This window comes from Apis florea, unplaced genomic scaffold, assembly GCF_048593485.1.
Source record: "Apis florea isolate Af1SG1 unplaced genomic scaffold, ASM4859348v1 contig_3813_pilon, whole genome shotgun sequence".
NCBI lineage: Eukaryota > Metazoa > Arthropoda > Insecta > Hymenoptera > Apidae > Apis > Apis florea.
This window is the reverse complement of record NW_028256869.1, coordinates 1,135,679-1,149,213: the sequence shown is the minus strand read 5'-3', so window position 1 is coordinate 1,149,213 and position 13,535 is coordinate 1,135,679. Positions and strand designations below refer to the sequence as shown.

Below are 13,535 nucleotides of genomic sequence, written 5' to 3'. Positions count from 1 at the left end.
CCTCCTATCGTATCATGTTCTCCTAATACAAAGTCGCATTTTTGGACAAAACTTTCGTTCGACCGAGATTTTCGATAATTCCAGGAATTTGACGTCATTTCTTAGAATTTTAAAAATTCCGAGAATTTGACGTCATTTCCAAGAAATTTAGAAATTCCGAGAATTCGACATCATTTCCTGGAAAAATTTTTCGATCGACCTCCTATCGTATCATGTTCTCCTAATACAAAGTCGCATTTTCGGCCAAAAATTTCGTTCGACCGAGATTTTCGATAATTCCGGGAACGTGACGTCATTTCCAAGAATTTTAGAAATTCCGAGAATTTGACGTCATTTCCAAGAACTGCCGAAATTCTGTGAAAAATTTCTCGAACGACCTCCTGTCAAGTTATATTCTCCTAATACAAAGTCGAATTTTTGGCCAAAAATTTCGTTCGACCGAGATTTTCGATAATTCCGGGAACGTGACGTCATTTCCAAGAACTGCCGAAATTCTGAGAAAAATTTCTCGAACGACCTCCTGTCAAGTTATATTCTCCTAATACAAAGTCGAATTTTCGGCCACAAATTTGTGGTGATCAAAATTTCGACTTTGTATTAGGATAACATAAGGTGAAAAGAGGTCGCTCGAGAAATTTTTCCAAGAATTGTAATTCCAAGAATTTTCGTCCAATTCCAGGAGTTTTTTTTAAATTTGAAATTTTTAAATTTCTAGCGAGAATTCTCAACAGAATTTTGAGATTTTTTAGTAGGAGAATATAATGTATGAGGAGGTGGCACGTAAAATTTTTCTAGTTTTCAATACTTACCTTTATACTTACCTTTATACTTACCTTTATACTTACCTTTTTAATCTGCCATTTTTTCACTAAATAAACGTTTTTTCAACATTTTACTTAAATCTAGTTATTAGTTGTAGAAATTGATATACTTACCTGTATTACTTACCTTGTTAAATTGTCTCACTTTAGGAATGCACTGAAATCACATACATATCTGAAAAATGAAAGATATATAAAAATTAACATATGAAATTTATATAGAAAGTACAAAAGTATAGAAATATTTAAAAAATATGTATGAAATTTACATACCTACTAAAATTTTCGTCCAAGTAGAAGTTTTCGAGATTGAAGTGCTTTAAAAATGAGAAAATATAAAGAAACTATCTAAAATATTTGTCTCTAATGATAGAAGAAAGATATAAAATGTACATACCTTAAAATTTTCCTTCAAATAGAAGTTTTTCCTAAGATTGGAACGCTCGAGTAATTGCTAATTGAAAAATATATCCTCGAGAACAAAGATATTCGTGTAATCGTACTCACTCTTGTTCACCCTTTCTATTTCTAAGACGGGGGCATATCGGAGGCGATGGTACGGCGAACGGTTAAGAGAAGTAGTTATTGAAAAGTTGACAATTTACGGTCCAAGTTCGAGGAGGTGTTTCCAGACGCGTGTGCCGATAAATCGGTTCTATATCGGGCCGTGAATAATTCGATGGGAAGCGTGCTCGCTCGATAAATCGCCGATTATCGCCTTCCGTTTACATTCTTCCTCGATATATGTAAAAAATCTTTCCGATACAAATCTAATTTCCACGAGAATTAATCGAATTCTGTTGTAACGAAATGGAGGGGTTGGACCGAGTAATCTCGAGTTTAGTCTTCTTAATTGCGTGTGAATAATTTGAAAATGATAACGATTTCTTCCACGTCTGACCAGCAAGAAATTATTCCACTCGAACTCTAACGATTTCTCTCGTTGCAAATCGTTATCTTTCTCAAAATATTATTTTCCTCTCGTACAATACAAAATGATTCAAAATTTGAAACGAAAGACTTGCAAAAAAAAAAAAAAATACAAATGATTTTACCTTTGTATCATTTGCAACAGATTTATCTTATCTACGACCAAAATAAAAATCGATATAGATTAGCGAGTTCAAAATTCACCGCAATCGATCCGTTCAACTTTAATTCCACCAAAGATAAACGAGAGGAAAGAATATCGCTTTTGAAGAATAACAGTCGTACGAAATTTTACCTGGAATCGAAGAAAACAGGTTATTATTACACGAGTAAATGTAAAGACCGTTTAACCCAGAGAGTTTTTTTTTTTTTTTTTTTCGTAACGTGATGCATACAGAAGTGATTCACTCTACGTCAAAGGACGGAAGAGTTTCTCATTCTATAAATTCGATGAATAATTCAACAATTTAACCACCCTCCTCTCTTTTTAAACTTGGCCTCGTCCTCGACACACTGACACGCGAAGCGTAAAATTCCATTTGGTGTCGCGTCTTTGACCATAGACAAAAGACCGGCTCGAAAACTACGAAACGAAATCCACGGAGGTCCCCGCGCTCCTCGCCTTTTCAACCCGCGCGAGAACTCCTCGACGCGACACGGCGCGGCGCGCGCGGCCCAAGCTCGGGCAAATGTTTGCCAACCGACCGGCCTGTCCGTTTGCGACACAATGGACTCCAGCTGCCTGGGCAAACAGCCTTTCGCTCTTATTCCGCTTCAATTCCGTTTGAAGGCCTTGCAAACACGCCTCGGGCGAAGTGGATACAAATAGAAATATACGGGACGAAGAGCCTGGTATGGGATAGGGTGGTATCAAAACTGGCTAGGATCAACGTCTCGACACGCTTCTCCGGAAATTTTTCCTGAGGGGTGAGGGGGGCAGAAGAAGATTTCTCTATAGAGATTTAAATATATCCAGGAAGCTAGAAACTTTAATTTGGAATCAAAGATTTATTGCGAATCGTAATTGTGATATAATACAGATTCGATTGGAAACGAGGATCAGTTTGGTAGACGAGTTCTTTGCTCTCCAAGATCTTTGACCTGAAAAAAAAAAAAAGGGAAAGTTTCAGGATCTTAGAAATTTTCAATCATTTTGATAATTTCTTCGTGAATTTTAACGTTTGTTAGCAAAATTAAATCGGTCAGAAGAATATTCCACGTCGAATGGATTCTTTAGATACGCTTAGAAGATTCTTTTCTCTTCTTTTCTTTTCTTTTCAACTGCTGTATAAAACGCCTCGCGGTGGAGAGAAAATTTCGATAGATTTTGGAACGATATATCACGCGATACGCTCGGCTCGGATACAGATAGATACGTATAACGGGGTGTAGGGAAAGTTTAGCGCAAATTGAAGGTAATTTAACCGACTATTATACTCGCGACATTTGGGGCGCGAGGCAGATGCAATCTAGCACGGACCACCGAGCAACGATAAATAAACTCGCGGCGGACATTAAAGTGGGGAGGAGGGGATTGGGCGGTCGGAGTGAGATACAAATGGTTCCGGGATACATCGAAAATTGAAAATTATATCAAAGGGGAGAGACCTGTAATGTAGGAACAAATTGATATTTTCAAACACAGCCGCGCTACGAGCTCGTTCGTACGAGCTCGTAGAGAGGAAGAGGAGGAGGATATGCCGCGGAGAGAAACCGAGGGGGAGGGGAGGGTGTCAGCGAGAAAGAGAGAGAGAGAGAGAGAGAGAGAGAGAGAGAGAGAGAGAGAGAGAGAGAGAGAGAGAGAGAGTTCAAATATCGGGCCGACCAATTTCGAGCCGACGTAATTAAGTGAAATCCGATCGACTGGAAAATACCGACATACGAAACAAATGCGAAATGGGATTCGCGAATGGAAAATGATGGAAATAGAAGATCATTAGAGAGAGAGAGAGTGAGAAAAGAATATAAACGATCCTTCGAAAATTCGTGGAGATATTATATTTTACGAAATACCTGTTGCCGTGTGGCCGAGTGTCGTGGAACCGGGTCGAAAAGCTTGTAAAATTCACGGATCCGCCGCCATTCATCCGTGGGCGAAAAGCAAGCCGCTTCCCCGGATAACCGGATAATTGAAACGGCTGAAACGCAGAATTTCCACAGCCGGAATCCGCTTGTTCCCGCCGCTTTGCTTCCCGCTTAACGCTGTAATAAAAAGCTCGGCGAGCTAAACTCCAATTGATCGGCGGTGGCCTCCCGTTTCCTGCTGCTTCGAGACCCACCCCTCGTAACGATTATTGCCGGCCGAAATTGCTCGTCCGGATGGCCCTCGATTAACCGAAACCAATTATTTCCGGCGTCTCTTCGTTTTCGGTTGCTTCGGTCGAGGAACGATTTTCGTAATTTCCCCCCTCCCTCTTTTCTCCCTGTGTCCATCACATCATCGAGTTTCCCCGGAGAATAAGAGGGTGTGGTGTTGCTTGTAATAATTTCGAAAATAGAATAGAATTTTATCTCTTGAATCTTTCCCCGAATTATATTATATCATATCGGACTTGATCATCGAAGGAGAAATCCGTACGACATCGAAACTCGTAGAGTAAACACTTGGTATTATATTTCATTTGTTTCTTCGTGTTATATATATATATATATATATATATATATATATATATATATATATATATTTTTTTTTTTCGTAAATCGATATAGAACGAATTAAATTTTCTGATTCATAAATGTTCCGATTATTATAGGGGCGCGAATCAATAATAATTTTACGGATAATAAGATTAAACGAATAATAATCGATGATTCGTCGGACGACTTTTATTCCGAGTTGGAGCGGCAGCCATATACGCAACTACTCCACTTTCCCTCGCGCTACGCTGGATTCTTTGTGTCTGACCCAAATGTCCTCGTCCCACTTCGCACTTTCCGCGGAAGTCGAAACGGCTATTCTTGGCTAAACAGTGACGAGAAAAGGGAAAAAAGCAGCCAGGCTTTTATCTCGCCCTCCATTTCGAAAAAATTTTCGCCAAACAGAGCCGCGCCTCACCTGTCACGAGTCTCGCAACCGAGCAAGCCTGTCGTCTTTGTCGAAAAAAAAAAAAAAAAAAAAAAAATAAAGTTCTCGAAAACGAAATATTTTTTTACCAAGATGGAAGAAGGAGCATTCTAGGAGAACAGACTCGTAATGAAATTTCGCGCGCAAAGAAAAAGAAAAGGAAAAGAAGAGAAAAGAAAAAAAAGAAAGAAATCGAAACGCGAGTAAAACTCAGCAATAGTTCACCTCTCTATACTTCCTTCTTCCATTCTTTCTCTTCGATCTCATCCTCGATTTCCCTTCTTCAATGTAATTTCCCAAGCATCCGACCCGGCCGGATTTCGCTTTCCTTTCTTGTTTCGCGCACTCGCCGCTTCTCGTTTCCTCCCCGTCACTTGCCCCGTCACACAGCGTCGATCTATCGAAAATCTATCCCTCCAACCAATGTTCTTTCTTCGTTTTTCTATTTGTCCCGTTCAAAGAACGAGAATTTCCTTCTACTACGGAACACGGATGACGAAAACAGAGCATCTTCCAGAGAAGAAACTCTCTCTCTCTCTCTCCCTCTGAAGAAAAACGATCTTTCCAACGATCGAATTCCAGTTGAACTCTTTTTAAAAGTTTTGACAGTCATTCTATTTACCTGTCACGACGCGATATCTAGTGATACTTGTGATGTAGTATCGATTCTTATTTGACAAAGAATCATGATTCTCCGGAAAGAGATCTAATCGTGAACTTGTCTCAACCTTTCGAATCTTTACATCTCGAAAGGAATTGATAATTTGAGATTGAACGGTAAGAAAAAAAAGACACATTAAATATTCGTAAAATTTAAAGAAAACTGATGTAACATCCTCTTTTTCCACTTTGAAAAATAAAATAATTAATCATGTATAACAGAATTAAATATAAAAATTATTATTTTTCGCATTGGCAATTTTTTCACGAGACATATAACAACAATTCCTCAATAACCTAAATATCTCGATCAACGCATATAAATTCCAGATTCCCGTTTCTCTTACCTCGTCACGAATTTTCGAAATAAGTATCCGACTATGAGATTGTTTTGTAAAAAAAGATCATATATATATATATAACACATATATAACATCACGAGTATCGATATCGACGATGTCAATCGACGGCGCGCCACGGTTAAATTTCACGGATAAATATCGGCCCCAAACAAGCCCCAGCCGCGGGGTTTGAATTGATAAAAAAAAAAAAAAAAAAAAAAAAACGAGGAGGCGATAATCGAGGAGCGAATCGATTCGAATTATTAATTTCGGCCACCGCGAAATCTCTCGCTGGCCGCGAGAGATTGGGATCGATGATGGGCGCGATGAAAAGTTCGGATTAGGTAAACCATCGGAAAATCTCGCGATCGTGGTTTAAAGCTCGTTTAGGGAGAGTTGTAACCGAAATTTGCGGCCTCCGCGATTAACCGGATCCCGATAGAAACCTGTTGAATAATTTTGCGTTATTGATGTCGGCGGAATACCGAATCACCAGTCATACACATTTAAGTTCACCCACCCCTCTGCGCGAGAGTCGCGTACCCGCTTCTCCCAACTTCCCAACGGATTACACTTCTAATTTCGTGCAATGCGCCGAGCGATACGCTGATGGAATATAATAACTGGAGAGGGAGAAAGTTTCATCCTCCACCGAGTCGCGTCGGTTCTCCTCCCCAACAACACCCCTTTGAACCATCTTTCCAACTAACGTGGAATTAATTCTTTAAGACATTGTAATTCGATATCGTCTTCTTTCTCCAGCTCTGATGTCGATCTAACTAAGCCGCTCTCGATACGATTGTTTTATGAAAGAATCATCCAAGAGTCTTTGCAATTTAAAGAAAAAAATTTTTTTAAAGTGAAAGTGACGAGTTCAGTTTGAACGTGACACATTCGACTGTGATTCCGAATTTTTTTTTCCTCTCTCGTGCAAAATTTTCCAATAATTCGAATCCGTTGCGTTCTTCTCACTGCGTGAGAAAAGAGGGAGGTTACTCTTTGAAAAGGATGACAAATTGAAGAAATTTTTGAAAAGAATTTCGGATGAATCGTATCGGCCGATCCTTGGAACATGATTTACACGGTGCTCGCTATTGAGGCATGTGCATATCGATATTGGAGAATAGGTTGTGAAATGCTTTGATTAAAATGAAGAATATACGATAAGAGTAAGAAAATATTTAATAAAGGAAATAGGGGTAAATTGTGTTGTATAGATGCGGATCGATACTTTTGTTCTACCACTGATCTCACCAAAGTTGGGCATTAACTCGTTGAAAAAGTAACTAATTAAAAATTTCGAATAAAGTTACCTTTAATTATTAAAATGTTTAAATATTAATTATTCGTAGATATTATAGTCGATCCGTTTTTCATATAATCTTGATCGTTTGACATTACAATTATTTGCAATTATAATTTTGAACAATAAATTATCGAAGTAATTAATGTAACTTTATTCGTAACTATTAAATTTTACCTATCGCTGGAGCTCACTATGTCGCGTCACACGGCAAAGAGGAACAGACTTCAAAACAGAATCGAGCGCGATACCCAATTCATATATAAATATACAAGATATAATTCGCACCTTTTGTATACATATAAACTCAACAATCGAAGAAGCGTGTTCTTCGTTCAATTATATCGAAAAACCCAAAACATAACTGTGTCGTATATCAATCCTTCCAAACATAAACTCTTCTTATAATTCTCTTGTAAACTTTTCAACTATCGTTCCGATATCTCTATCTATCTCATCCATCGACGATCAAACTACTCCAAACTAAACTAGATCCCATTTTGCCAATTTGTCAATTTTATATATATAAACTGATCAAAAAGATATATTCTTCATCCAATTATATCAAAAAATTCAAACCATAATCAATCTTTGTAAACTATAAACCTATTTCGTCCATGGACTATTCCAACTATTCCAAACCACTATTCCAAATCAAACTAGATCCCATCATTTTGCCAATCGTTTCATCGATTTTACATATATAAACTCGATAATCGAATAATTAAAGTATATTCTTCGTCTAATTACATCGAAAAAAAGCCAAACTCTCCTGCGATAATTATCTCGTAAACTATCGTCCCAGTGATTCTTTCCTAACATCACGAATATTTCGATAAATCGCTATAAATCTATCTCGTCCATCCAATCTATCAACAATCAAATTCAACTAGATCCTATCCTTTTGTCAATTATTGCGTCTTTTTAATATATAAACTCACAATGATCGAAAAAGAATGTTCCCCAATTATATCGAAAAAAGCCAAACTATCCACATCGAGATCAATCCTTAACTCTCCTATAATAATTATAAACTTTTCAACTATCGTTCCAGAGATTCGATAACACTCCTATAAACCTATCTCGTCCATCGACGATCAAATTAAACTAAATCCCATCCTTTTGCCAATCATCGCCGATCGTCTTTTTACATATAAACTCACAATGATCGAAAAAGAATGTTCCCCGATTATATCGAAAAGAGCCGAATTATCCACGTCGATATCAATCTCTTGTAAGCACAAACGCTCTCGTAAACTATCGTCTCAGCGATTCGATATCTCTCCTTAAAAAAGATCGAGCCGCGAGTATTTCGATAAATTCGGTAAAGCGAGCGAAATTCCGAAATCGGTGTAAACCTATCTGATCCATCGCCACCGACGAGATGAAACCACGTCGAAACCGAACACTCAGACATCCCATCGCCAATTTCGTCAATTGTCGTCGATCGTCGCGTTTGATAATCGCGAAACGGTTATTATTGTTGCGAAACTCGTCACACCGCAATTACGGAGGATCAATGGGGGAGGAGGACACGCGAAATATCCGTTCTCCGCGAACGGGATTATTATGCATCCTCCCATCCTTATCTCGATGGCGGATCTCTAACCAGCTCCGGAAACCGTAGTCAACTTGGCCCACGAAACGGCCAAAAGATCAATACGAGGCGAAACGATCGTATCACGATGATATTAGGATAGGGGGCGAAGGGGGTGGTTGAAGAAGAGGTGGTTACATTTCCACATTTCACATTCGCGGAACGTTATATCCGGGAGATATAAGGGGGCCGTCTTCGATATTACAATTAGAGTTTCCAACGGTGTTTGCGCGCCCCGATCCCCTCGTTAAAGAGGCCACCACCATCACGTTCCTCGACGTTCCCCTTGATGAAGAGCGTTCACCGTGGAAATTGCACGTCCGTCCATTCGGTAATTAATATTTTTCGAAGGGGGGGGGGGAGAAGAGGAAGGGGCGGCCTTTGATGGAAAGGGTACTTCGCTTAATCTCGTTCCTCGAGTTAGGAATTGGGCGTTTTTGAACGAAGCGTGGTGCTCCACGTTTAGAGAATTACAACGTTTCAACCGTTGTAATTAATGGCCCTCCTCCTCGTGGTTTATTCGCCGTTTACTTAAGAGCGTTAGTCCGAACGATGGTTGGAATCGATGCTTTCTCCTCGATGCGGTTTTTTTTTCATAATCGTTTAACCCTCGATTCTAAATTTTAAGCACACTTGTTATCCTTGTTATCTCATTCCTGTGCGGAACGGTTTAATTTGCAGGATGAATTCGATTCGTTTCCAAAGCTCTGATTGCTAAACAATTACGACGAGAGAGGAGGAAAAAAAATCCTCCTCTATTGATTACAATTTGTTACAGCGTGAAAAAGCGTGTAGATCGTGAATGTAGAGTCGTGGGAAAAAAATAATAATTGTTTCAAATAATTATTTTCCATTCTCCTTTCCTCCACATCGCGAAGAAAAGAAAGAAAGAAGAAGAAATCTCGTGGCACGGGGCGGTGAACCCTTTAAATCGCGGGCGATACAAATGGAATCCGTGTCGTTGAACATTTCTCACCGTCGACGTCTTCACCAAAGTGGATACGTCGCGTTTTATTCACCGTGGTCCAAGGGAGCGCCGCGTTTTCCACCATTTTTCCAAGCTTCGCTTCCCTTTCCGGGGCTCGAGCAGTAATCAACACGATCGGGCGCGCGTGTATCCATTCAACGGCAGAATCGCAGGATCGTTCAAAACAACGTTAATTACAATCGCGAGCATTAAAACATTCGAGAGAATTCAAGGCTTGCTCCGTAATTTATCGTTCATAAACGACGATCCCGACATCGTGCATTTCCGCGTCGACCCGAATACTCTAATGCTCGTTAAAACGAACGTTTCAGACAATATTTTTCTTCTTTCTTCTCTCTCTCTCTCTCTCTCTCTCTCTCTCTCTCTCTTCGAGGTTTCGAGAATATCGATCGATCGATCCGACGACTCGATTTAAAAAAGTTTGTGTACGATCTCGAGCACTTTGGGAATATCGTCGAAAAATTATCGTTGACACACTTTCTCTCCATTGTACAGTCGAGTAATGAAGAAGCAAGTACGGAGCTCTCGAGTCGTTCGATATTCTGATCGAGATTCCGAGGAGGGGGAGAAAGAGAGAGAGAGAGAGAGAGAAGAATCGAGGTCACGAAGGTACATCGCATAGTAATTTATAAAGTATCTGGAGGAACGCCAATCCATTGATTGACTTGTTCCACTTGTTCGAGTATTCGAGACATTCGGCTAATTCCTGCCACGATAAATGGGATTCAATTGGCCTCGCCCGATTAGTCGTGGATTTGTTCCATTATTCTTTCTATCTTTTAACATCTACCTGTCCATCTTTCGCATCGATCGAAGGAAAGTTTTGTCGTTCGATCGACTGGATTTACGATACGTGTGTGTGTGTGTGTGTGTGTGCGCGCGCGCTTTGGATTTTTTCTCGAAATTAAACAATACCATAGAGAGGTATTCAGAAATAATGCTCGTTCTCCCTTTCGAGAACATCAATTTCATCGAAAGGAATATATCGTTAATTAATACATATTAATTGCGCGTTGACACGTTGGATTACGTTCGATTAGAATCATTCGCCCAAAATAAACTACGTCTCTATTATTCGACTATTTCATTTAATCGAGCCTCTCGACGAGCAAGACACACTTTTATTCGAGTCGATTTCGTTCGTTCCCCCCCTCCACAATCGTCGGTTTCGAATAATAGACGCGTGCACGCAAAAGTCGGACGACGATCGGCACGTTGGCACGCGTTCAAGAGAAGGAAACTAGCGCGGGAGAAAGGGAAAAGGGAAACGAGCAGACGAGTGGGTGTTCAAAGAACGACAACCCTAACACGTGTCTGTCGAATACGCCTCGCCGGTGTGATTTACACGCGACGCGATTTACCCTTCCAACGCGTTTCCATCCAATCGTGCTTGTCACGAAACGATCCCTATTTTTCGTGACCTTTCATTTTAAAACGGGAACAAGATCCTCGTTTGATTATTGTTACGCATTACTCGCGTACTCGTTTATAAATACTATACTCATTTATAAATTTATAAATAGTTTACGAATAATAAAATTTTTTCTTCTCTTCCTCCTCCCTTTCTCAAGACTTATTTATTTATTTCATCTCGGCTCAAATAGAATTCTGTAACATCAAGGATAGGAAAAGCGAAGATGAAAATAGAGAAACGAAAGCTGCTACAAATTTACAAAATACGAAAAAGATCTTCGTCTAAAAGAAAAATATTTAATATACGCACAATCGAGAGAGATTAAATATCAATTTGCCAACCAACACTTTTACCCTTCCACCGTTTTAAAAGAAAATTCCCGAGCCAAAAACTCTTAAAGCATCGACCACTACTATTCACCACCTCCTCCCTCCCCTCTCGCGAGGAAGATCCTAACACAAATCGAAAGATCTCGAAGTTAGGTGGGGAAAAAAACACTCGGACGGGGAGAATAAATGGAGGGACTGTCGGTGGCTGTCGGTGATGTCGGCGTATAACTCAAATCCGAGAGGTATATCCCTTCCTCTCGAACGATTTCACTTCCGGCAAAAACCCTTCTTTCTCTCCCTTTCGCTCCTTCGACCGAAGAATCTTCCCTTCCATCTCTTTTTCCATCCGCGAACCGCGCTAAGTTCGTCGCGCCGAACGAAACGACACCACAATAACGATCACACGTGTCTCGTTTCGCCTTTCCCTCCCTCTTTCGGCTCGATGCATTCTCCACACCGAGGAATATCATCTCGAGAAGAGAGGGACGAGAGAGAGAGATTGAGAGAGAGAGAGAGAGTAATAGCTGGTAATAAACCGGTGTTGAAGTTTCCTCTCGCTTGCGTTCGCGCCTCCTTCTCGTTTTCCCCTCCTCTCTTCCACAAGGATGCGTCTACTTCTTTCGAAAAAGAAGAAGAGCTCGAAAGGAAAGCAGCCGCAAGGCTGGATTTTCAAGGGGAGACAAGATATTAACAGGCAGACGCTATTGTCGTCGAGCCACACACCCTTCCTAATCAGAGCCTCTCTCCATTTTCTGCCTGCCACAACTGTTCGCACAACTTCCCCTGATAACCCTGTCAAAGCGAATTGTTAAAGTTAAAGCGACATTTGTTAGGTTAGAGATGATATATCGAGCGGGGAGCAATATCGATAGCTCGATTTCTTCTTGGGGATCGATGAATTTACGGATTTTCTTGGAGAGAAAGAGGAGAGTTTCGATCTTATTACAAAAATGAAATTTTCGTGCGAAACATGGTATTGAGTTTTTATCGTCAAGTGTGAAAAAGTTCTTGAATTCGAAGGAACATAGCGAGGGGATATCTTAAATTTTAATGACGATGAATTCTTCGAAGAGACTTTCTTTTTACTGCTATTAAGAGCTTTCGAGTTAGAAGAGAACTCTCGCAGATTCAATTTCGACAACCGTGTAATTCAGCCCTAAACGCGCGCGCACACTTTGTAAACCATAACACAGGATGTAACGATATAATCTCTCTCAAATTTTACCTCAAGAGACACGTCCAATGCAATTTCTATCCCAAGGCATTTAGATTCGTCCCTTGATTCTAATTTCCCTTCCAAATCCATGGAAGGATCATCTTCGAAGAGGTCGAATTCACCCGGCCATCGAAATAATAACTTCTTCGTAAGAAATTACAGATTCGATCGTCTTGAAAACAAAACAGGGAGAGGGGAAAATTTCGAGGCGCGACTCGCAAGAATGGGAAGGCTGTCGAGGATAGATTACACGGAGAAATTGGCGCGGTCCATCAGATTACGCGTTGTCCTCGAACTGCGCGCAAATCTTATTTGAATTGGAGATGGCAAGTTTACCCCTTAGCCGGACTCTCCTCTATTCTCCCTCTAAGTCAGCTTAGGGGGATGGCGGTAAGTAGCTTAGGACGGTGATGCCACCAACCTCTTCGTTCATCCCCGTAGATCTGGCCGCGGATCGGGCAACACTGGTCTGTTATTTATGCGGACGGAGCCAGAGCGTATTTTAGAAGGTGCGGATCGCCCGAATAATTCTTTCTGAAGATCTGAAATTTTAAAGAGAAGGGAGTGTCATTGGTGGAGTTTTATTATTGGAAAGAATAATTTTTGGAACGTGCATCTTCCACTACTTTTTCATCGATTATAATTATGAATTGTGATCGTACAAATTGTTCCTTCTCTTTTCAATAAACAATGTCAATCAAATAATTAATCGGATCGATATTTTCGATACAAAAAGTCACATCTTCTCATTAATAATCATAATCATCGTTTCGACGCTTCCGATACTTGACTTCACAAAGGGAGGAGGGGGGAGGGGGGGAGGGTGTCTATAAAATTACACCCCTCGTATACGATTCAGAGATATAAAATCA

General features: G+C 40.2%; 1 long non-coding RNA gene across 1 annotated transcript in view; it reads right to left on the bottom strand.

Annotated features, from left to right (window-relative positions):
* Nucleotides 1-2,739: 2,739 nt before the first annotated feature.
* The window catches only part of LOC147656094 (uncharacterized), a 76,712-nt gene continuing 65,916 nt past the window's right edge, over nucleotides 2,740-13,535 (bottom strand). Inside the window, exons 2-3 of the long non-coding RNA XR_015295084.1 lie at nucleotides 13,000-13,205; nucleotides 2,740-2,852 (exon numbers count right to left, since the gene is read on the bottom strand). This is a non-coding gene — a long non-coding RNA (uncharacterized LOC147656094). The remainder of the gene's footprint in view (nucleotides 2,853-12,999; nucleotides 13,206-13,535) is intronic.